Source organism: Macadamia integrifolia, chromosome 13 (assembly GCF_013358625.1).
Source record: "Macadamia integrifolia cultivar HAES 741 chromosome 13, SCU_Mint_v3, whole genome shotgun sequence".
NCBI lineage: Eukaryota > Viridiplantae > Streptophyta > Magnoliopsida > Proteales > Proteaceae > Macadamia > Macadamia integrifolia.
Window position 1 is genome coordinate 24055228 of NC_056569.1, and position 25955 is coordinate 24081182.

Below are 25955 nucleotides of genomic sequence, written 5' to 3' on the forward strand. Positions count from 1 at the left end.
CCCCCCTCTCATTCCCTCTTCTGACTACCCTTTCTTTCTTAATTTAGGATTTTTATTTTCAGTCGTTACATTATTGCTATCCCTCTCCCCCAAGGTTCATGGCTAGTGTATGTGTTGGCTTGGCCCCTCCTAGCCATAGAACTATCAATTTATTGCTTTTATTTTAATTGTCTCCCTTTCCCTAAAGCCAAGTAGAGTAACCCTTGTAAGAGTGACTCTCTGGTCAAGTAGGGAAGCTCATATTATGATGCATCCCTCGGGCTAAGTAGAGAAACTTATTTGTGAGTCTCTCTCTAGCTTTATCCCCTTTCTTTTACTTTATTTTTATTTCAGCATTTTTTTTCCTTTATTTATTTATTGATTTATTTTTTAATTGCGTGGGTTGTTTATTTTCAGTTATTTATTTATTTAATTTTAATTGTGTGGCTTGTGTCTTTAAATTCTTAGATGACGAATGGTTAGGACGTTATTTTAGATACATATGTTTAGGACGGTAATTAGAATTAGATCACAACCATTAATCAGTTCACTTTCGCATTATTAAAAGAAATAAAAAATAAAGTGGCTGCTCTCCCTGTGTTCGACCCATAGCTACACTGATCCGTACGCTTGCGGTTACATTTTAAATCTCAAACACCTAGATAAGACCTCCAAGGAGAAGAAGAAAAGAAAGGGAGAGAGAGGGCAGCCTTGTCTATTTCCTCTCCCAGGAGGAAAATAGCCAGCAGGGCTACCATTAACGAGACAGAAAATATGGGAGAAGAAATACAACAGTGAATCCAATGAACAAAGGAAAGAGGGAAAGACACAGTGAGGACTCTAGAGATGAAATCCCAGCTCAGGGTGTCAAAAGCCTTGTGAATGTTAATTTTGAGGAGGGTAGCTGGGGAATGAGATTTGAGGTCTAAACCACGGACAATCTCATGACCGAGGATAATGTTGTCAGCCATGCTCTTACCAGCAATGAAAGCTGATTGATAAGGACTAACAAGGATGCTGATGATCTTCTTGATTCTGTTGGAGAGAATCTTGGCCACAAATTTATAGAGCATATTGCATAAGGAGATTGGCCAAAAATCATTCATGGAGGCCGCTCCCTCATTTTTGGGGATGAGGCAAAGGAAGGTGTGGTTGACTCTATGAATCTGAGGATTAAGGAAAAAACTCCGAATTGCTTAGATAAGGTCATGCCGGACAATGTTCCAACAAGAGGAGAAGAATCACATGCTGAAGCCATCCGGGCCAGGGGCTTTATTGGCCTTATGGGAAAGGACAACCGAGAGAATTTCCTCCTCAAAAGGGATGGACTGGAGGATTGACTGAAGGGGCACATCATATATTCTGTCTTCGTTCTGCTTATCCTAAAATCTCTTGATTCCAAGCTTGATCTCCATAGCTCTAGTTTATTATTAATCACATCCACAGTTTCATTTATCAGAACAATATCATCAACAAATAGAATACACCACGGAACCGAGTCTTGGATGTGCCTGGTTAGATAATCCATAATGAGTGCAAACAAATAAGGACTTAGAGTAGATCTGATTGGAAATTCGTTACCTTGCCCCTCTGTCATTTTGAAACTTGTCACTAGTCCCTCGTACATGTCCTTAATTATATTTACATAGTTAATCATGCCCCTTCTCTTCTCTAGGACATGCCAAGTTAGCTCTCTCAATACTCTTCCGTAGGCTTTCTCTAGGTCAAGACCATATAGAGGTCCTTTTTGCGGGCTCTAAATACTTCCATAAGCCTCCTTAGGAGGTAAATAGCTTCTGTTGTGGATCTCCCAGGCATAAAACCGAATTGGTTCTCCGATACCTTGGTTTCCTCTCTCAAGTGGGCTTCGATAACCTTTTCCCATAGTTCATAGTATGACTCATAAGTTTTATGCCTCTATGGTTATTGCAATTCTGGACATCACCTTTGTTCTTATAAATCGGAACCACAATGCTTCTCCCCCACTCATCCGACATAGTTTTTGTACTACAAATTTTGTTAAAGTTAACCAAGTCACCCCCTGTCCTCCCAAGCTTTTTCATACTTTGATTGGTATCTCATCAAGTCCCGTAGTTCTACCTATATTCGTCCTTCATAGGGCCTCTTTAACCTCGATTTCGCCAACTTGCATTAAATGTCTATCAGATGTGTTGGATTTATGTCTACTCCCCTCCATATCTGGGTCCACCCTATCAGTCACAGTATCTCCATTTAGTAGGATACAAAAATAATCTCCCCATCTCCTCATAATGTCCTCTTTCCGTACCAACACTCTACCATCCTCACTTTTAAAGCATCTGACATGGTTCAAATCCTTGCTCACCCTTTCTCTCATTTTAGCTATCCTATAAATCTCTTTTTCTCCCTCACTTGTATTAAGGATTTCATACAAATCGCCATATCTCTTTGCCCTAGCTTTCCCCATAATCTTCCTAGACTCATTCCTAGCTGTGTGATATCTTGCTCTAACCTTAGTCTCATTAGTCCTCTGCTAAGTCTTACAACAATCCTTCTTAGTCTTAATGGCGGCCTGGACCTCGTTGTTCCACCACCAGGTCTCTCTAAGGGTACGCCACCCACCCTTAGATAACCCTAGGACCTCTTTAGCCACATCCTTAATGCTAGTCGTCATTGCAGTCCACATCTCGTTAGTATTCTCCACATAGTCCACATCTCGTTAGTAAAGGATTTTAGGGGCATTTCATATAATCACCTCCAATTTATCTTAGGGCATAAGTGCAACGCCTTCCTATGTAGCCTCATACTAAGGTGCATGTCTAGGACCATGCATCTCTCCCCAACTCTATATCCTCATTCCTCCACGCACCTCTTCGTAGCCTCTACGATCCTTTCCCACATGGCCATTAAGGTCCCCACCAATAATAATTTTCTCCCCCTGACTGAGAGCCTGCATCATTTCATCCATATGCTCCCAGAATTGTACATTAACCCTGTCATCAAGTCCTGCTTGGGGCACGTAAGCATAAACTATGTTGATAATCTCATCGCCAAGCACCAGTTTAATGGCGAGAATCCTATCTCCAATGGATGTTGCTTTGACTACTGCTTTGACTTCTTCGTCTACCTCCTTTTACCTCTTTTTAGAGCGTCTATTCTTATACTTACTATTATCTTAGACCTTATCAGATCCATGTAGCCGACCCCATCAAGTTGTGATAAGGTTATGGTTGTAATCCTATCTCCAATGGGACAAAAATATGGGTAGTGTCCATAGACATTTAGGAATTGATGCTATAATGTGCACTCCATGGTTAAAGAGACAAGAAATATGAAAATAAGAAATGCAAAAAGTGAGAGCAAGAAGCGGTAGCTTCCAAACTTTTACTCAAGCATATCAGAAAATATGGTACAACATTCTACAAATGATAAACAGTAACCTCAGCAACCGCCACATACTCAATGTCCACATCTCTACTAACTGGATCACATGCAACAAACTTAGATAGATTACAAGATAGATTCTGAAGAGGAGAATCCACAATAAACAATGAGAAGAGAAATGTTCCATTAATTTCATGGCAAAAAAAAAAGAAAAAATTGCAAACCTAAAGGCGAAGGAGGATTAAGATCAGATCCTCCATAACTCAAAACAAAATCTTATTAATAAAACAAGCATAGAGATCCTTGACTGTACCTCAACCACTATGGGCCTCAATAATTTTAATAACTAGATGTTACCTGCATGATAACATTTTTTATGCAAGATACCTCATCTTCATCTTGCGGGAATGAAATGTACTCTATGCTAGATGAGTCATTAGTTTGATATGACCCTTTTTATTTGGGATTCGTTATAGTTGAACCATGTCTAGTGTCAAATGGTCCTGGTACCAATCATTTTACATGCTACCATCTGCAAATGGCATGTGGGGTTATGAAAAATTCACATAAAAATTCCAACCAAAATGAGAGAAAGTTGGGAAGGCAGGGGGAATAAACTCTTCAACTCTCTAGCTTCCTCCCTCCTTGTGAGTTGGTTTTTCTCTCCCAACATAGAACTAAATTCTTTCCTTAAGTTCCAACTCTTGCCCTTAGCAAGTTAGATGCCTTAATTGTAGGCTTGCAGCCATTCGTTTCTCATCTGGATTCTTTCTTGCTCAGAGAACTCAGCGTAAGCCATTGAGTTCTTCTAGGGTCATCGAGGGCCTTTATATTTCTCCTGACACATATAAAGAAGTCAAGGCCAACCTTGATCGCTTTAGAACATCAACACTAAAGGGGTGGGCCAAACAGAATGGATTGCTGTGTGTTAGCACAATGGTGCTCTACGATCAGCTAACTCAAATAGAGGCAAAAGCGAGCCTTTGGTTCGACTTGTTCTGGCGTGCTAGAGTTCCCCCCACCCTTTAGAGTATATAGTAGAGTAAGGCTGTTTCTTGTTTAGGGTTGAAGTGTGTTGGCATAGTAATTTGATTACATATTATGCTAAGCACTTGCGTTTTTTGGCTTCGCAGGAGTGCGCATTGACTTGTCTATCTCCTCCACAATTCGTTTGTCAGGCCTGGTCCAGGTTTGGTTGGGATGCTCGCTAGGGAAGAGAATCATTGTTTTTAGGCAGATAGCCTGATCTACGACCAATCTGCTCTATCATCGGCTTGTTGGAGTGGTGGGGAATCTGGTACTGGCAATCCTGTAGGAGATTCGAGAGAAGTAGGAGAGGAGAGGGTAGGGGTTGACATTCGATAACAAACAACAACCTTACTCTACTATTTACTCTAAAGAGAAGGGGGGCGCTAGCACGCCAAAACAAGGTGAGACAAAGGCTCCCTTTCACCCCTATTTGAGTAAGCTGATCGTAGAGCACTATTAAGCTAACGCGCAACAATCAAACTACTGTGCCCTACTGTGCAACGGCTTTCATGCATTGGCGCTCATTCCGTTGCTTGGTTGGTCTATGATCAGCTCAACCACTAGGAGAGAGTGTGATGTAGATAAGTCAGTTAATGGGCTTATTTTATTGCAAATAAGCCTTGGGATGGGTTATGTATGTGTTGGACCTTTGATCCCATGGGTTATCTTTGTAATAGGCCACTTTAATGGACCTAAAATATGGGTAGCAGGTAACAAACGAGATTTAATTCATTAGTTTAGTTAGAGTCCTGTTTTGAGTCTATTTCCTTTGTTATTACAGTTATTAGTCAGTTTAGGTTAGTTAGTTACCTACTCCATGTTGGAGTTATTGTCCTAGTCGTATTATGAGTTCAAGTCCTGCTAAGAGTGTCTAGTCCTATTTGGAAACTAGCTTCTAGTTATGATAGGATTGCTATTTTGTCCTCTTTAAATAGAGAAGCCTATGTACTCATAAAGACAGATTGAAGAAAAAAGATGAATTGAGTTTGAATGTTTGAGAGCCTGAGGGCTGTGTGATTCTTCTTCTCCCCCCCTTTCTTTATGCGATCTCTCTCTTCTCCTCTATTGTGAATCTAATCAAGGAGCTGCTGTTAAGGTTGTTCAGAAGGCACGACAGGATAACCCAATCCTCTTCTTGAAGCTATTCAGATCACCCAGTTGCTGTTCTTGCAAAAATCTTCAGATTCTCTCTTAGGTCTGAAAATCAAGAAGGTAAATATCTCATCAACTGTCCGTCAAAAGTCTCTTAATTTTTAGGTTTTTGTACCCTCCCTAGGGGCTACCTACGCCCAAGAGTGCAGCTCAGTTGGAGTCCTACAGACTTGGCCGCACCTCTCTCTCTTCAGCCATATTACAACCTTTCTCTCTCCTATCGGGTTAGGTTTTGGGCTGATATTGCTCCTATATTGGTACTGTATCCTTGGGGGTTTATTTAAGGGTCTTATTCCCTTGTTTCTTAGTCCTATTTGTCTTGTTTAGGGTTTATAAATTGTGGGGGTTAGTTTCTTGTGATCTACTCCTACATTAAGTGGTATCAGAGCCGAAGGATCCCCTGCTCTACTGAAACGCAATTCCATTCACCTCCCATCAATTTGGTATCAATTTGGACAATGGATCTAGACCTTTTATTGGATATCCGTCAACAAATGCAATTGATATGAGTGAAGCTCGATGAACTCAAAACCCAAGTACACTCTGCCTTCAACTATGTGATCTCAGCCATTAAACAACAAGTAAACGAACCAGAAGATGAATCACCAGTGGTAGAAGATGAGATGACACCATTTGAAGTTGAAGATTAACTTGGGAAAAATTTTAAATTGGCTGATTTCTTTAGTGAACCAATCGATTTTATTTTTCCGAGTCACTACTTCACCTATGAACTTCGCATCGTAGATTTCATAGCATTCGAGCATGGTTTTGATGGTGACTTCATACAGGCAAAGATGGATATTGATCGATTGGTGTTGATTCTCCCATTCTACAAAACTCATGGATGAGTTTTTCTCAACATCGGGGGAATTGATGTAGATAAGTCAGTTAATGGGCTTATTTTATTACAAATAAGCCTTGGGATGGGTTGTGTATGTGTTGGACCTTTGATCCCATGGATTATCTTTGTGATGGGCCACTTTAATGAGCCTAAAATATGGGTAGCAAGTGGGAAAACGAGATTTAATTCATTAGTTTAGTTAGAGTCCTGTTTTGAGTCTATTTCCTTCGTTATTGCAGTTATTAGTCAGTTTAGGTTAGTTAGTTACCTACTCCATGTTGGAGTTATAGTCCTAGTCCTATTATGAGTTCAAGTCCTGCTAGGAGTGTCTAATCCTATTTGGAAACTAGCTCCTAGTTATGATAGGATTGCTATTTTGTCCTCTTTAAATAGAAGAACCTATGTACTCATAAAGACAGATTGAAGAAAAAAGATGAATTGAGTTTGAATGTTTGAGAGCCTGAGGGCTGTGTGATTCTTCTTCTCCCCCCCTTTCTTTATGCGATCTCTCTCTTCTCCTCTATTGTGAATCTAATCAAGGAGCTGCTGTTAAGGTTGTTCAGAAGGCACGACAGGATTACCCAATCCTCTTCTTGAAGCTATTCAGATCACCCAGTTGCTGTTCTTGCAAAAATCTTCAGATTCTCTCTTAGGTCTGAAAATCAAGAAGGTAAATATCTCATCAACTGTCCGTCAAAAGTCTCTTAATTTTTAGGTTTTTGTACCCTCCCTAGGGGCTACCTACGCCCAAGAGTGCAGCTCAGTTGGAGTCCTACAGACTTGGCCGCACCTCTCTCTCTTCAACCATATTACAACCTTTCTCTCTCCTATCGGGTTAGGTTTTGGGCTGATATTGCTCCTATATTGGTACTGTATCCTTGGGGGTTTATTTGAGGGTCTTATTCCCTTGTTTCCTGTCCTATTTGTCTTGTTTAGGGTTTATAAATTGTGGGGGTTAGTTTCTTGTGATCTACTCCTACATTAAGTGGTATCAGAGCCGAAGGATCCCCTGCTCTACTGAAACGCAATTCCATTCACCTCCCATCAATTTGGTATCAATTTGGACAATGGATCTAGACCTTTTATTGGATATCCGTCAACAAATGCAATTGATATGAGTGAAGCTCGATGAACTCAAAACCCAAGTACACTCTGCCTTCAACTATGTGATCTCAGCCATTAAACAACAAGTAGACGAACCAGAAGATGAATCACCAGTGGTAGAAGATGAGATGACACCATTTGAAGCTGAAGATTAACTTGGGAAAAATTTTAAATTGGCTGATTTCTTTAGTGAACCAATCGATTTTATTTTTCCGAGTCACTACTTCACCTATGAACTTCGCATCGTAGATTTCATAGCATTCGAGCATGGTTTTGATGGTGACTTCATACAGGCAAAGATGGATATTGATCGATTGGTGTTGATTCTCCCATTCTACAAAACTCATGGATGAGTTTTTCTCAACATCGGGGGAATTGATGTAGATAAGTCAGTTAATGGGCTTATTTTATTACAAATAAGCCTTGGGATGGGTTATGTATGTGTTGGACCTTTGATCCCATGGATTATCTTTGTGATGGGCCACTTTAATGAGCCTAAAATATGGGTAGCAAGTGGGAAAACGAGATTTAATTCATTAGTTTAGTTAGAGTCCTGTTTTGAGTCTATTTCCTTCGTTATTGCAGTTATTAGTCAGTTTAGGTTAGTTAGTTACCTACTCCATGTTGGAGTTATAGTCCTAGTCCTATTATGAGTTCAAGTCCTGCTAGGAGTGTCTAATCCTATTTGGAAACTAGCTCCTAGTTATGATAGGATTGCTATTTTGTCCTCTTTAAATAGAAGAACCTATGTACTCATAAAGACAGATTGAAGAAAAAAGATGAATTGAGTTTGAATGTTTGAGAGCCTGAGGGCTGTGTGATTCTTCTTCTCCCCCCCTTTCTTTATGCGATCTCTCTCTTCTCCTCTATTGTGAATCTAATCAAGGAGCTGCTGTTAAGGTTGTTCAGAAGGCACGACAGGATAACCCAATCCTCTTCTTGAAGCTATTCAGATCACCCAGTTGCTGTTCTTGCAAAAATCTTCAGATTCTCTCCTCGGTCTGAAAATCAAGAAGGTAAATATCTCATCAACTATCCGTCAAAAGTCTCTTAATTTTTAGGTTTTTGTACCCTCCCTAGGGGCTCCCTACGCCCAAGAGTGCAGCTGATGCAGATTCTTCACCAAACTAGGCTTGTTTTATTAGGAATAAGCTTAGGGTTGGGTTGTATACGTGTTGGGCCTTCAGTCCATGTGGTTTGGAGTATATTGGGCTACTTTTATGGGTCTAAACTAGGGGTTCAAAGGTTGCATACGGGATTCAATGATTTGTTTCCTTTTTCTTTAGTTTCCTTTTTAGATGGGGTTATTTAGTTTCTAATTTTCAGTCTTAAATTAGTTTCTAATTTTCAGTCTTAAATTAGTTTCTAATTTTCAGTCACAAGACTTTCTATTTTGTAAGTTTCTATTTTCAGATTTAGTAACTAGTTGAGTTTCTAATTTTTAGTTTCCTATTTCAGTTTTCGGAAACTAAAGTTAGTTTATATTACGTGTAACCCCTATCACTATTATAAATAAAGCTATGGCTCTTTTAATGAGCCACGATTTTTACAAACTACATGGCTGCTGCTGCTGTTTTCTCTGCGAGAGAACTTCCTTATGTTTGATCAAGGTATTGGGTTGGTGTTCGATCCGACGACTCTTTGCGGCGAGAAGTCCAAGAGGTTCATCTTCAAGTGTTTCTTTTCTCCTTCCAGGTTTTCTTTTTCAAGGAGTTTATTGCTGTTCAACAATCCAGGTATTTAAATTCCAATTCTGCCCAGATTTGCCTTAGATTTCACAATCGGCTCTCTGCTACCTGAAGCACTTCCAGCCATTGGTTTGAGCTATAATTCTGGTCAATCTTTCCTCCCTACCCAAGAGAGACTCGACCTTGGTTTGGGCTGATTCTGGCCAGCCAATTTTAAGATATTAAAATTCTCTTGAATTCTGTCCTGTAGTGACCTTACAGAACAGGAACCAGAACCGATAGGTCTGATTTGTCCTCTTCTGTTTCTGTGGATGTTTATTCTGGTCTGTGAACTGTTAGGCTTCTATTCCTACTTCTGGTTAGGCCTATTATCTGGTTTATAGTCTGAACTCATAAATTCCAGTTTCTGGGTTCGAAATTCTGATTGACAAAAATCTGTTTCTTCCTTAATTCTGATCTGTTATATTGCTGCCTTACTTTGGCTATTCTTGGTTGTTCTTAGTTTAAAAGTTCCTGCAGTTTTGGGACTCGTTTGGTTGTCAAATCCATCCCTACATTAAGTGGTATCAGAGCATAGCTGGGAACAACACCCCTACCCTAGCTTCTCTTATGGAGATGCTACAGACTATGAGGACTGAGATAAGGGCTGAACAGCAAACCTTATGGACTGAATTGAAGGCTGAGTTGAAGGCTGAATTGGATGCCAGGTTGTTGAATGAAGAGACCCCACCCCAACAGCCTACTGGCAGTTCACGTACAACACCCGAAGTGGACACTCCAATGAATGTGGTTACTCAGTTGGCTAATAGGAGAGCAAACCCTAATCTGAGAGCACCACAGAGGGTTCCGGTAGCACAACCAACTTTTGAAGAGCATGTAAGAGGATATTTTGAGACTGAGCGTCCCGTGCAACAGAGGTATTCTGGAGATTCACAGAAGGTCAAGCTCGATCTGAAAGAGTTTGATGGGAGATATGACCCCCAATTGTTCTATGATTGGGTAGTGGCACTAGACGACTATTTTGACTATTATGAGTTACCTGAGGAACGGAAGATGAAACTAGCTCGTGCTAAGCTAGTTGGGGCTGCTCGTGAGTGGTGGAGGACCTATGAGCTAGAGTTGGAAGACCGTGGTAGAGAACCTACTAGTTGGGAAGAGATGAAGCTTGAGTTATCAGATAAATACTTGCCACGCAACTTCAGGGCTCGCATACAAGACCAGCTGAACTCTCTTCGTCAAGGGTCTATGACTGTTGCCGAGTACATGAACAAGTTTAACGCACTTTATTCTCGTACAGGCATAAGGGAGAATGAAAGGCAACTGTTATCTCGGTTTCGACTGGGATTACGAGTTGAAATCAACAGGGGTATCGGAGTTGTTGAAGTGCACTCAGTGAGGGATTGTTTTGACAAGGCCCTACGAGCAGAGGAGCTTCTAGCACAGCCAGTTAGAAGGTTTGGTTTCCAAGCTGGGGAGGTAAAGAAGAATTTTCCAGCCACTAAACCTAGTAGCTCAGCACCTCCAAAATCCACTTTTCCTCCACGAGCTGATCATAAAGGAAAGGCACCCATGACAGGTAGTAATAAGGTACAGTGTTTCCATTGTCAAGAGATAGGACATTTTGCTAAGTCTTGTCCGCATAAGCAGAGGGTTAATGCAGTAGCTGAGGTTGAAGACTCCAATGAGGAGGATGAGTCAGCCCTTTATCCCTACCCATTAGATGATGATGATGATGGTGGATATGACTATGATATGGAAAACACTAATGAGGATGATACCCAGGGAATAAATATTGTTACTCGCATATTGGTGGCTGAAACCAAAGGAGAGGATTGGCAACGTAACTGCATATTCTACAGCCGTATGAAGTCAGGTGAGCATACTTGTCAGATTATCATTGATAGTGGCAGTTGTGTCAACGTTGTTTCTGAAGCCTTTGTGAAGAAAACAACCTTGAAAGCTGACCCACATCCTCAGCCTTATAAGGTATCCTTGCTGAATGGTAATACCTTAGAGGTGAATAAGAGGTGCTCAGTTCCTTTGAAACTTTACCGATATGAAGAGAAAGTTTGGTGTGATGTGATCCCAATGAAACTCACAGATGTATTGCTTGGTCGTCCCTGGATGTATGACAATGATGCCATGGTTGGAGGGAAGAAGAATCTGTGTACTTTCATGTGGAAGGGTGTTCCTACAACTTTCTATCCGGTAAATATGCCGGCTGAAATACGGCGGAAGAGATCATTAAGGTCAAATCAGAAGGGCATTGACAATGAGAAGGTATTAGTTCTACCCACAAAGGAGTTGCTAACTATTTCCCATAAATAGTTCTTACGCACAAGCCATGAGACTAGAATGGTTATGGCACTTGTTACTAGGGAAGTCACCCCCCAACCTGAGGTAACGTATAGTGCACCTATCAGAGAGCTCCATTTTTCTGACTTAATCCCTGATGATCTCCCGGATGAGTTGCCTCCCATGAGAGACATACAGCATGCCATTGACTTGGTACCTGGTTCGGTTTTACCCAACCTTCCTGCTTACAGACTTAGTCCTACTGAGCATGCCGAGCTGAAACGGCAAGTGGATGGGTTACTACAGAAGGGCTTCATTGAGGAGAGCTTAAGTCCTTGTGCAGTACCAGCTTTACTCACGCCAAAGAAGGATGGTTCTTGGCGTATGTGTGTGGACAGCCGTGCTATCAACAAGATAACAGTCAAGTATAGGTTTCCTATACCACGACTAGATGATATGTTGGATATGTTGTCCGGGGCAAAGGTCTTTTCGAAGTTAGATCTGAGGAGTGGCTATCATCAGATTCGCATCCGTTCTGGGGATGAGTGGAAGACCGCCTTTAAGACCAAGGATGGCTTATATGAGTGGAAAGTCATGCCGTTCGGTCTGACAAATGCACCTAGTACTTTTATGAGGGTGATGACACAGGTCCTTCGTCCCTTCATTGGTCGCTTTTTGGTTGTTTATTTTGATGACATTCTGGTATACAGTAAGAACCAAGAAGAGCATAAGGATCACTTGAGGCAAGTCTTGAGAGTACTCCGTGCTGAGAAGTTATACATTAATCTCAAGAAGTGTTCTTTCATGCTGCCCAAGGTTGTATTCCTTGGATTTATAGTGTCATCAAAGGGGGTTGAAGCTGATCCGGAGAAGATCAAGAGCATCACTGATTGGCCCACACCTAAGACTCTAACAGAAGTCCGTAGCTTCCATGGGTTGGCTTCCTTCTATAGGAGATTTATTCGGAACTTCAGTGCAGTAATGGCACCCATCACTGAATGTATGAAGTCGAGTAAAGGGAAGTTTGAATGGACAGCTGTAGCGACCAAAGCCTTCGCTCTTGTGAAGAGGAAGATGACCGAGGCACCCATCCTACGCCTACCAGATTTTGACAAAGTATTTGAAGTAGCTACAGATGCTTCACATGTTGGGCTAGGAGGAGTGATAATGCAAGGAGGACACCCCATCGCTTTTTATAGCGAAAAATTGAATGAGGCCAAGAAGCGCTATTCGACTTATGATCTGGAGTTGTATGCAGTCGTCCAAGTGCTATGCCATTGGAGGCACTACCTCATTGGTAAGGAGTTCATTTTGTACACTGATCATGAGGCCTTGAAGCACCTTCACTCACAGAAATCGATTAGCCACAGACATGCCAAATGGGTAGCCTACTTGCAGGAGTTTGTATTTGCTATGAAGTACAAGGCGGGAAAAGAGAATACAGTGGCTGATGCACTTAGCCGGAAAGTGCTCACACTTAACACATTTTCAGCACATGTTATTAACATAGATCAGATACGAGGTGAGTATACATCTGATTCTGATTTCAGCACTGTCTTTATGGAGTTACAACAAGGTGGGCAGCACTTAAAGTACTCTATTCATGACGAGTATTTGTTCTTTGGCACGAAGCTTTGTATCCCAAACTCTTCCCTACGTCATCACATCATACGAGAGTTACATGGAGGAGGATTAGGGGGTCATTTTGGAAAAGATAAGACTCTTGCACAGGTGGCTGATCGATATTATTGGCCATGCATTGCAAAGGATGTCGATCATGTGATCAAGAGATGCCGTGTATGTCAGTTGGCAAAAGGGGGAAAACAGAACACAGGTTTATACTCTCCACTACCTGTTCCTCATGCACCGTGGCTTGATGTTAGCATGGATTTTGTTCTTGGACTACCCCCTACTAGAGAACAATATGATTCCATTATGGTGGTTGTGGATCGTTTCTCTAAGATGGCTCATTTTTTACCTTGTCGTAAGACTTTTGATGCTTATCAGGTTGCAAAGCTCTTCTTCAAGGAAGTAGTACAACTACATGGGCTGCCAACTAGTATTGTGTCTGACCGTGATGTTAAGTTCATGAGTTATTTTTGGAAGACATTGTGGTTGAAGACAAATACAAAGCTGAACTTTTCAACTGCATTTCCTCCACAGACAGACGGACAGACAGAGGTGGTGAACCGTAGCTTGGGAAATTTGTTGAGGTGTTTGGTTCGAGACTATGAGAAGACATGGCCTTCTATTCTTGACATTGCAGAATTTGCCTACAACAGCTCAGTGAATAGGACAACAGGTCGTACTCCTTTTGAGATCTTGCTTGGAGTCCAACCAAAGCGGCCTATTGACCTTATGTCACTCCCCCCCAGGCTCGAGTTAGTATTGAAGCTGATGAGTTCTTACGTCATATCACTGAGGTGCATGCCAACGTCCGACGACGTATTGCCTTGAACAATGAGGTGTATAAGGCTTCTGCTGATCATCATCGGTGTTATGTGGAGTTCAAACCCGGGGACATGGTGATGATTTGAGTAAATCCTGAACGGTTTCAGACAAGTGTCAACACCAAGTTACATCCACGAAAGATGGGTCCCTACAAGGTGCTGAAACGTATAGGACCTAATTCTTATGTGCTTGAGTTGCCTGATGACATGACCATAAGCAACGTGTTTAATGTGGCTGATCTTCACCTTTATGTTGGGCATCATTCAGATGATGGAGACTCGGAGCAAATGCTGAGGTTGCCTCAACTGAAGCCACCCACTTCTGAAGTTATTGAAGACGTCTTGGATGATAATTACAAGACCTCCCGCCGTGGCACCGGTTATCACACTTTTCTTGTCAAGTGGAAAGGCCGTCCCCGTAGTGACTGTACTTGGATTCATGCTGATGATTTCAAGAGACTTGATCCCGACTTGTATGAGCGTTACATGTCCCTTATCCATTCGTCGGAGTCGAATGTTTCCAAGCCGGGGAGAGTTGATGCAGATTCTTCACTAAACTAGGCTTGTTTTATTAGGAATAAGCTTAGGGTTGGGTTGTATACGTGTTGGGCCTTCAGTCCATGTGGTTTGGAGTATATTGGGCTACTTTTATGGGTCTAAACTAGGGGTTCAAAGGTTGCATACGGGATTCAATGATTTGTTTCCTTTTTCTTTAGTTTCCTTTTTAGATGGGGTTATTTAGTTTCTAATTTTCAGTCTTAAATTAGTTTCTAATTTTCAGTCACAAGACTTTCTATTTTGTAAGTTTCTATTTTCAGATTTAGTAACTAGTTGAGTTTCTAATTTTTAGTTTCCTATTTCAGTTTTTGGAAACTAAAGTTAGTTTCTATTTCATGTAACCCCTATCACTATTATAAATAAAGCTATGGCTCTTTTAATGAGCCACGATTTTTACAAACTACATGGCTGCTGCTGCTGTTTACTCTGCGAGAGAACTTCCTTGTGTTTGATCAAGGTATTGGGTTGGTGTTCGATCTGACGACTCTTTGCGGCGAGAAGTCCAAGAGGTTCATCTTCAAGTGTTTCTTTTCTCCTTCCAGGTTTTCTTTTTCAAGGAGTTTATTGCTATTCAACAAACCAGGTATTTAAATTCCAATTCTGCCCAGATTTGCCTTAGATTTCACAATCGGCTCTCTGCCACCTGAAGCACTTCCAGCCATTGGTTTGAGCTATAATTCTGGTCAATCTTTCCTCCCTACCCAAGAGAGACTCGACCTTGGTTTGGGCTGATTCTGGCCAGCCAATTTTAAGATATTAAAATTCTCTTGAATTCTGTCCTGTAGTGACCTTACAGAACAGGAACCAGAACCGATAGGTCTGATTTGTCCTCTTCTGTTTCTGTGGATGTTTATTCTGGTCTGTGAACTGTTAGACTTCTATTCCTACTTCTGGTTAGGCCTATTATCTGGTTTATAGTCTGAACTCATAAATTCCAGTTTCTGGGTTCGAAATTCTGATTGACAAAAATCTGTTTCTTCCTTAATTCTGATCTGTTATATCGCTGCCTTACTTTGGCTATTCTTGGTTTTTCTTAGTTTAAAAGTTCCTGCAGTTTTGGGACTGGTTTGGTTGTCAAATCCATCCCTACATTAGCAGCTCAGTTGGAGTCCTACAGACTTGGCCGCACCTCTCTCTCTTCAGCCATATTGCAAGCCTATCTCTCTCCTATCAGGTTGTGTTTTGGGTTGGTTTTGCTCCTATATTGGTACTATATCCTTGGGGGTTTAGTTGAGGGTCTTATTCCCTTGTTTCCTGGTCCCATTTGTCTTGTTTAGGGTTTATAAATTGTGGGGGTTAGTTTCTTGTGATCTACTCCTACATTAGAGTGGTTGTAGATCACCAATGAGAAGGTGGAAGAGCTAATTCAACGAATTCAGCAAATCCAAATGGAGGGCAAGCTAATCCTCATCCACATTCTCTAACGGGCCGGTTGGATCTGGAACCTAACTATCATTTCCGGTTTTCTTTTCAAACACTTTATTGGATTTATAGCTGGCATCCGACACCAGGTTGCTTTAACCTACTAAGCTACACGTTGGCAGCAGTGGTGGGTAAGGTAGCCATCCAGGGAAGCAAAGAGAAGCAGATTTCAATGATGATGTATGACTCTGCATAACTCAACACATGAAGAAGACTCCCAGTTTCTTCATTCCCAGTCTTTATAAAGTGAAAAACCCACTCCTGCTGCAGTAGCCCAGTTCTCTGAAATGGGAATAACACGGGATATGATTCAGAAATTGACAGGGAAGTGGAAAAGGTTTCAATCCATAGATTCAGTGTTAACAAAATTTCCCTTTTATTTCTGAAATGAATAATAAGATGAAAAGAAAAGAACATACAAGACCGAAGGTTAGCTTTGAGGCCAGAACGAAACGAACAGATTGTTGAGGTAAATTTTTTTTTCAAAACACAGCTGGAGGTTTCTGAGTCATTTTTGGCGTTAACAAAGTCTTCTATTGGTGTGTTAACTAGCTATTTTGATTACTAGTTGGTTTAAGCTATTTCTAGACATGTTAGGATCATATTTTAGATTCTATATATATATATATATATATGTATATATAATCAGCCATTAAGGCACACAATTTTGAGTACTGAAAGATTGGCTTTTGCCTACAATGTTCTGTGAGAATCCGATTAACATATTGTGGGAAGCAGTCAGACCCTTGGTGAGATGCTAAAGTCAGCTGCTGGGTCCAGTCAACAGTCAAGTTCCAGGTGGGAAGCTTGGATCCTATTTCTTCTTTTGATTCTCTTCTCTGTCACTTTTTTATTTCTTACAATTCTTGAAGAATCAGTTCAGTTCTAAACTTTCTAGTTCATGTGCATTCTATTTCTGATTCAAGACTCCCCCTCTCTCACATCAAATCCATCCCCTTTTTTGGATAATATTTCCGTTAACCTTCAACACATAGTTGTCACGGCGCCAAGGCAAACCAAGGCATCAAAGGGCTGCCTAAGGTTTTAATGTATCATCCTCTTGATTTTGTTTCTTCCCCCTCCCCGGTTTTTGATGTTCCATCGTTTATTTAATTGTTTTGTTTCTCTTGTTTGGGGTCCCTCCCTTGGATTTCCTTTTTGGCTTTTGTTGTTCTCTGCTTTTTTCCTTAATAAATTTTCCATTCACACAAAAAATAAAAAGTTTCACGCTTCTCTTTCAATTTATTTAATCACTGTTCTGCCAGTTTCTTTTCTGGTTTAAAAATTCCATCTTTCCATCAAACTAGAAGAGTCTTAGTTTTAGTATGTTCAATTTTTTAAATTCTGAGTTACCTCTCCTGAAATATGATTTCAATTAATGTAAGCATCTGTAACTAATATTCCAGTATATTTATATTCTGAAATACTTCTATTCTGGTTGCTTCGAATCTGGTTAATGATTTCTAGTTTTGGACCCTGATTTCTAGAATCCTACTTCAAGTAGGATTAACATATTACTTCAGAATTCAGATCTGTCCATAAGATTTGATCCAGATTTTGGAAAACATTCTTCTCCAAAATCAGATACTTCCATTATCTGTTATTATAAATCCCTTGAATTATGGTTTCTAAACACACTGCAATTCTCGATTATCATTTGATTGCAAACCTATTCCTTTAGGCTTCTAGAAACCCATCAACATCTTCTGCACCCTTCATGGTTAGCTCATTTTTCAATCATTGGCCAACCTATTATATCACCAAGACACCAACACTAGGGTTAAAGGGGAAACGGGTTCTACAATGTTTTTTTTTTTTTTTTTTTTTTTTTTTTTACAACTTCTTAAATGAGCTAACAGCAATGAGGACTTACTAGAGTTTGAAGGAGCTAATGCCAAAGCAACATCCTTAAGCTTCTTGATTTGACTGATAGCTAGGATGTGTGAATTGGGATCAACAATGTCATTGGTCTGCAGACATAAAAGTGCATGATCACATCCCTACAAAACCAAGATATGAAAATAATTATGAACGCAAAGTGCGAACCATATCAACTCTTATATCAAGTTGCAATATTTAAAGCCCAGACCATGTCAGCAGAATAAAACCCAAAAGAAATATTTAAGAAAAAGAGTGAGGGTAACTGCAATCAAACAACTAGATTACCACAGATCTAACCTTTTTCCTTTGCTCTTTCTGCATCTCAAATAATGCAAGTAATTCATTTTAGACTTCAAGAAGCCAGTAATCCATGCACCAAATTTTTAACGATGCTCTATTTTCTGATGTACAGAAAATGAGAACATCAAGCCCTTTTGGCACGTCAGACACATGATGACATCGCTATTTAGAGAAAAGTTTGCAACAGATAATAAACTTCTTCTCCGCAGCCACTTCTAACCATTTCCAAAAGTTTTCAGCTACATCAGTTTATGCCAAGCATGTTGCACACACACGTTAAATTAAAGATGTAAGAAACAGTTTTCAAAATTATGAGACAATCTCCAATGACATGTCTGCATCAAGAATTCCAAGACTGGCCATGCCAAACATGTAAGCTAGCCTCTAAGATTCCGGAAGCTAATATATTGACTCTGAATTTATAATCTGGAGACAGCACTTTGGTTTTAGTCTCAGATGGATCAATTTGTAAGACATCTGTAAGCCTATAAGACCAACAATGGTGCGTCGACCTGTATGTCGGGCGATAAAAAACACATAAATCAACTAATGTACCCAAGTGAGGGTGTAGAGATGGATTAGCAGGGCCAATAGTCGATAAGTTAAGGCAAAATCATTTAAGGTGGTGATGCAACCTAGGGTTCAATAACCCTGATGTGGGTCACTTTGGGCCTACTAAAGTAATCAATAAATTCCAAATATAACAAAGCAGTGGTACTTTTGTAATTTTATGGACAATGTAGTCCTTTTTCGGCAAGAAGCAACGTCCAGGGAAGAATAGTAATTAACATAGAGTAGAAAAGATGAATCAGTAACTTCAGAGAGGGTAGGGGTTAAGCAGAACAGGACTTATAAGGAAGAGGCTATTCAGGGAATTTTCAACAGTGCTGGGGATAATTTTAAAAAAAATAAAAATAAATAAAAAATAAATAAAAAAATAAAGAGTATGAAGGAATGGGATTTTTGAAGAAAAAATACGAATCTGTCCTCAAGATATAATTAATAAAGGTAGGTCTCCGTCTACCTTTCGTTAGAAACAGATCCAGTGCAAACCATATGGCCCATACCACAATGGGGCTCTAACTTTCAACTCAAATCAATCCAGATGATGCGAGAACTTCAGGGATGGATTGCTGTAGGTAAGAAAGACATTCGAACAAGCCAGGATGGTTCCATTCAGATCTGGTCTTCTTTGGTCCAGACCTTACATCGAACCAGACCAGATTTCGTCAGATCTGGTTCTTTCTCTTGGCCTTCGATCCAGCACAGCAGGGTAGTTCTCCTCTCCATCGAGAAGCATATCTATTCTCCAGATTTTGTCTTAATGAAGCTCTTCTAGAAGACCTACCAACTATCCTATCAAATTCAAAAGAAGGCTCTAGAAGAAATCCCGGCAGTCCATCTATTTCAGCATACTTGACTAGGATTTTTGTTTCCTGTTTGGTCTTGTCTTAGGAAGCAAGCTAGTTTTATTGTTAGTAGATGCTAGTCTCCTATTTGGTTCCTTTATTTGTTAAACAAGAAGTTAGTTTCTTAGTTTCTTAGTTTCTTAGTAAGCAAGATTATGAGTGTTACAAAGTGTTCACGATAGGGGAAGTCTTAGAGTTAGAATTGTTTTTTGTTTCCTTTATAGATTGTAATTAGGTGCTTGAGTCTTAGCAGGTTTCCTACCACAATTCTAGTTATTAAATTATAAATAAAAGTGAGCACCATGATAGCTAGTACACTAAACTATCATGGGTTTAGATATCTCTCTCAGTTTTGCTTCTTCTTCACAGGTTTTGGTTGGTTCAACTTTCTTTACATGGTATCAAAGCACGTTTTCAGTAACTGATTCTCTCCATGATTTCCGGTTTGAGAGTTGTTTCAAATAGGGGTGAACACGGGCCGGGATTCTTAAAACCGTAGCCAACTCTAGATCCTCAAAACTCAACCCAAGCCTAACCCAACCCTGCTGGGCTCATATCCAAGCCCAACCCTGCCAGGTTTATTCAACCCAACCTGACATAATTGACCTTTGGCAGGGCTGGGTTGACCCTAATTCGCCTTGATTTTTGCCAGGGTCAGGTTAACCATGATTGCCCATTTTTTGACATTTGTGTCCTATACATTAAGAAAATAAAAAAGAAGCACCAATAGGACGGGTGAGAGAGGAAGGGGGTAAATTACCAAAAAAAACCCTTATTTCACTAAGTTGGTAAATTGCATAGTGTGGGGCCTATGGGCAAATAAGTCGGGTTACAACAGATTATCCCTTATCTAAAAATCAGGGTTTAAATCCGGACTGGGCCGAGCTAAGTTGGCCAAGGCCTCAACCCAGGCCTGGCCCAACCCTGACCCAGGGTCAGTGTTTTTTAACCGTAACCCACCCTTAGGGTTAGAAATCTTAGCCAAAGGCCTATTTGGGCTAAGGTCTGGTACAGACCATCAAAGCCAAATGTTCACCCCTACTTTCAAGGTTCTATGGTTTATGGTGAAACCCTAGTTCATAGAAAGAGAAGAACTAGGGTTTCCTTAAAGATTTGATGAAAATCATACCTAAATGTTTCACTATTGCTACATGCAAACAAGCACTTTTTCCTTTGGTTTTTTACTGGTGGTGGTTGATTCGAAATTTTGGAGGTGATCAACCGGTTGTTGGAATCAATTTTTTTGGGATCTATTTTCTTAGGATTCATTATTTTTGGGTTGGATCGATCATTCTTTCAATCAATTCTTCTTATTAGGTTTTTGGATCAATTTCTTCTAAAGATTGAAGGGAGATCAAGCTAGTGAAGAAATTGATTTTTGTCAGGGTTTTGGACAAAAATCGATTTGTCAAGGTTTTTGGGCTTAATTTTTTTGGAAGAAGGTTTTTTGGGATCATTGTTTGAGAGAAGGTTCTTGAGATTGATTTTTTTGGGAGAGGGTTTTTGGAATCGATTTTTTTAGAGGTTTTTTTTTTTTTTTTTTTTTTTTTTGTGGATTGACTATGATGCTCTTGATTAAGGAATTATTTGGGATGCTGATTATTTGTCCACATGTAATGCTACATGTGAGGGGGGAGATTGGAGTATCAATTTTATCTGTTCAACTCAAGTCATCAGTGGTTGGAGTTATTGTCTGGTTAAGATTATTTTAGTTTAAGACTGATTTCTTGTTAAGTATCTGCTCCTGTGTACACCAACTACATCTCGCTAATGGCTACCTCTCTTTGAAGCTCTCTGGCAGATACCATCCCCTCCCCCATCTCAGGTAACGATGACCTAGGGCACAACCGAACCAGGTAGGTATATCCTGACCCTCCCCTTCTCTTCTCTTCTCTTCTCTTCTCTCTCTCTCTGTCTCCCTCTCGATCAATCTTTCTCTCGCTTCTCTCTCTAGCCCTCGCTCCCTCTCTTTCACAACTGCCCTTTCTCCAGCTCCTCCCTCGTTTTTCTCCTTTAACACCACCGATTTTCTCTCTCCTCCCCCATTCCCTCTCCTATTTTTGCAAAGTGAGAAAAAAAAAAAAAAACCACGATTGTTTTTCTACTCTATCTTACCATACCACCTAGATTTTCTCCCCATTCTTGTGGCTGATTTCTCCCCTATTTTATCCCACCGAGTTCCTCCAATCCCTCTCCTACGATTTCCTCTCCTATTCTTGCAGGAAAAAAAAAACCACCGATATTCTCTCTACCTGTTCAACTCGTTTGGCTCTCGGCACCCCACGATCTTCTCACTGCCCGTAACCCCCTTTCACTCCACTATTTATACACTACCACTGACCCCCCTCCCCACAATTTGATTTACTCTACCCCCTCTCCCTTGATTCTCCCTGATCTCTAATAGAAACTACCGAGGATTGCCACATTCAATCACTCCTGCTTTAGGATACTAACCCTACTCCCATCCCCATTAGCAACCCCTCCCCACTTGCCTGGTTAGTGCTGCACCCCAACACCAACACCAACACCAACACCACATCACCACTGCTGAGACACAACCCTGGGCATATCCTACTACACTGGATTTGTCAGTGGAGTTTATACCTGGCTGACCTCTTCACAGGCTCAGAGTTACCTGTGTCGTAAAGGATACCCCCTCACTCTCTTTTTTCCATTATATATATATATATACTTTCAATTTACTGGCAGTCGTCTTCTGTATGCTTTGTTATATGCCCATCTGTCTACTTGTGTATCTATCTGTTGCATCACCTACTTTTTTTTATCTGTTGTGGTTGGTTATCATCTTCTATGTTTGCCTGGTGTGCTATCTGCTTCTCTTGAGTGTTAGCTCTTTTGGTATTATTCTTGTGCTCCTCTTTACATATAATTGATATCGAGAATTATTATCTTGCATACAGTACTAGTAGATTTGGTTTGATGCATGTGTTGTATCGCACATTGTACCCTGGTTGTATTTCTTGTGCTTTTCATTTATATACTAAGAATCCTTGTTTATTGTGCTAGGTGTCATCCGTCTATACTTGTATCCTTTGTTTTTCTTCCTTACTATATATATATATAGTTATATTTTGGTGCGTCAGGTAGGAAGTCAGCACCTTATTATATCCAGCCAATCCATCCTTTGCATGGATCCCCTTTTTTTTTATCACATTTCATTTATTTTCTTTGTCTATTCGCCCTTTTACCCTGTAGTCAGGGCATTCCCCACAAATGACACACGACATCGATCCACTTTGCAGCATGTACAAGGGCATGTTAAGAATGTTGGCTATAAAACGAGGATTCAATGTGCTTCCTAGAACATTGGTTTACTGACGGGCAAGAATTTGGAGTTGATAGATGTCATGAGGAGGAGGATTAACATTGCATGTATCCAAGAGACTAGATGGAAAGGGATAAAAGTTAAGATGTTGGATGACTTCAAACAATGGTATTCGGGAGACAAAAGTGGTAGAGGTGGAGTTGGCATAGTGGTGTATAAAGACCTGAATTATGATGTGGTGGATGTTAAAAGAGTGGGAGATAGGATTCTGTCCTTAAAGCTGGTGTTAGATAAAGAGGTGGTCAACATTATTAACGTTTATGCTCCCTAAGTAGGATTGGATGAGAGCTTCACGCTACAATTTTGGGAACATATGGATGAATTGATGCATGGCTTTGAACCGGGTGAAAAGATTATTATGGGAGGGGATCTGAATGGACAAATTGGTAAGGATAGGAGAGGTTATGTAGAGGTGCATAGAGGTTATAGAGTTGGGCGAGGAATAAGGAGGGAACCTCAATTTTGGACTTTGCAACAGTCTATGACCTTTCCATTGCTAATACTTTTTTCGCTAAAAGGGAAGAACACTTAATTACATACAAAAGTGGGCAGCATTCCAGTCAAATAGACTTCTTTCTCACTAGAAGGTCTGAAAGATAGATGTGTAAGGACTGTAAAGTTATCCCTAGGGAGAGCTTAACTTATCAATATAGATTTTTGATATTGGACTTGTGCTTCTGTTTGACAAAGAGTAAACCAAGGAAACATGTTTGCCCTAAGGTTAGGCAGTGGAGATTGAAAGGAGAGTCAGCGAGGTCTTTTACAGATAATGTGGTGAAGCATGGGAAGTGGGATTGTGAAGGGGACGCCAACACAATGTGGAATGAGATGACGAATTGCATTAAAAAAGTTGTTAAGGAGGTTCTAGGGGTGTCTAGGTGTACTCAGTTGGCCCCTAGAGAGACTTGGTGGTGGGATATGGAGGTCCAGGATGCCATCAAGATTAAGAAAGATAATTTTAAGATTTGGCAAAGGACTGGGGAAGTTTAAGATAAAGAGAGATATAAGGCCACCAGAAACGAGACAATGAAGATTATGGGGAAAGCAAGGGCGAGAAAATATGATGATTTCTACAAAAATTTAAATACCAAGGAAGGGGAAAAGGCTATTTATAAGATAGCTAAAATTCGGGAAAGGAAGAGCAGGGATCTCGACCATATTCGATGTATAAAGAATGAGGATGGTAGAGTGCTTGTGAAGGATGAAGACATAAAGAGGAGATGGGATGAGTATTTTTGTAACTTACAAATGGAGACAGCCCTAATAGGAATGGTTCGAGTATCTTGCTCGACGCAAGAATCATAGATATGTACATAAGATAGGAGTGACCGAGGTTAAGGAAAACCTAAGAAAGATGAAAGTAGGGAAGACACCATGTCCGAATGAGGTCCCAATTGAAGTGTGGAAGAGTTTGGGATCATATGGTGTTGTTTGGTTAACCAAGTTGTTTAACAAGATTATGAGCACAAAAAAATGCCTGATGAATGGAGAAGAAGTATTGTTGTCCCAATCTACAAAAATAAAGGCGATATCCAAAGTTGCAACAGCTATAAAGGCATAAAACTATGGGAGAAGGTAACAAAAGTTCATATAAGAAGAGAAACTAATATCTTAGGGAACCAATTTGGTTTCATGCCTAGGAGATCCATGACAGAAGCAATTTACTTTCTTAGGAGGCATATGGAAAAATCCACAATTTACAAGAGGGATCTCCATATGGTCTTCATCGACCTAGAAAAAGCCTATGACAGAGTCCACAGAGATTTAATCTGGCATGTATTAGAGAAGAAAGGGATGTCAAGTAAATACGTGGATATAATTAAAGACATGTATGGAGATGTGGTGACTAGTGTGAGATCTGTGGGAGGCCAAGGTGATGAGTTCCCAATTACTATCGGGTTACATCAAGGATCCGCAGTGAGCCCTTACCTGATTACATTTACCAAGAATATTCAAGGAGAGATCCCATGGTGTATACTTTTTACGGATGATATTGTTCTGGTTGATGAAACAGTGGCAGAGATTAATGATAAGTAGGAGCTATGGAGATATACTTTGGAATTGAGAGGTCTTAAGATAAGTAAAACAAATACGGAATATATGATGCGTAACTTTAGTCGATTGAGGATTGATAGCAAAGAAGTGAAAATTGAGGGGAAAAAGATCCCGCAAAGTGACTATTTCTGATATCTGGGCTCTACCTTAAACAAGGAAGGTGAGATTGATGATGACGTTTTCCATAGAATTAAAGTAGGATGGATGAAGTGGAGAGGGGCATCTGGGGTATTATATGATCGACGTATTCCTCCAAAGCTTAAGGAAAAATTCTACAAGACAGCCATAAGACCAGCTATGATGTATGGTGTAAAATGTTGGGCAGTCAAGAAGCGTAATATAGATAAGTTGAGTGTGGCCATAGTTGTCAAGGCGTCGCCTAAGCGTCCAGGCATTTTTTTAGGGATAGGGAGAGGGACGCCATTGTTTACGTATAAAAGGCGGTTGCCTTTGGTATCAAGGCGTCCAGAAGGCGTCGCCTTTGGCGCCTTGGACGACTTGGTAGGCAAGGCGACCGCTTTGTGTGTGTGTGTGTGTGTTTTTTTTTTTACTTTCACTTAATTATTTGTTTTTTATATTCTAATTGTAAACTTTTCATTTGATGAAGTACAGGTTTTTAAATGGTGTGAGATGCATGGAATCATTTTACTCAAGTGAACAAAAAAAAAAGAAAAAGGTTTGATGGTGGGGGGAAATATAACATGAAAGGTTTTTAATTTAAAACCCTCCATGTTTCTCTCTCCCGGTGAAGTCTCTCTGCCATTACAATCATAGAACTTTGGATTCATTGATTCAACCGACCGATTGAGATTGAAGTTGGACTTGGCTGAAATCCATCGTTCCCTCCTTTGTTTCGACTTCAGGTATGTTTGTAATTTTTTTTTCCCTCCCTGTTACTTCGTCTTCGAGCTACGAATGTTTTTTTTTTTCCCTCTTCTTCCTCTGCTTCTTCTTCGTCTACGATTCTTTTTTTTCTTTTTTCCCTCTTCTTCCTCTGCTTCTTCTTCGTCTACGTCTTTTTTTTCTTCTTCTTCTTCTTCTTCTTCTTCCTCTGATTCTTCGTCTACGACTCTTTTTTTTTTT

The 25955-nt window shown here is 40.3% G+C and overlaps 1 protein-coding gene across 4 annotated transcripts in view; it reads right to left on the reverse strand.

Moving 5' to 3' along the window:
• LOC122059593 (protein DOUBLE-STRAND BREAK FORMATION) overlaps nucleotides 1-25955 on the reverse strand; it is a 131802-nt gene that overhangs the window by 9295 nt on the left and 96552 nt on the right. For all 4 annotated transcript variants that reach the window (XM_042622470.1, XM_042622471.1, XM_042622472.1 and 1 more), the window contains one exon: nucleotides 17755-17881. The gene's annotated coding sequence lies outside the window, so the exon portion shown is untranslated. The remainder of the gene's footprint in view (nucleotides 1-17754; nucleotides 17882-25955) is intronic.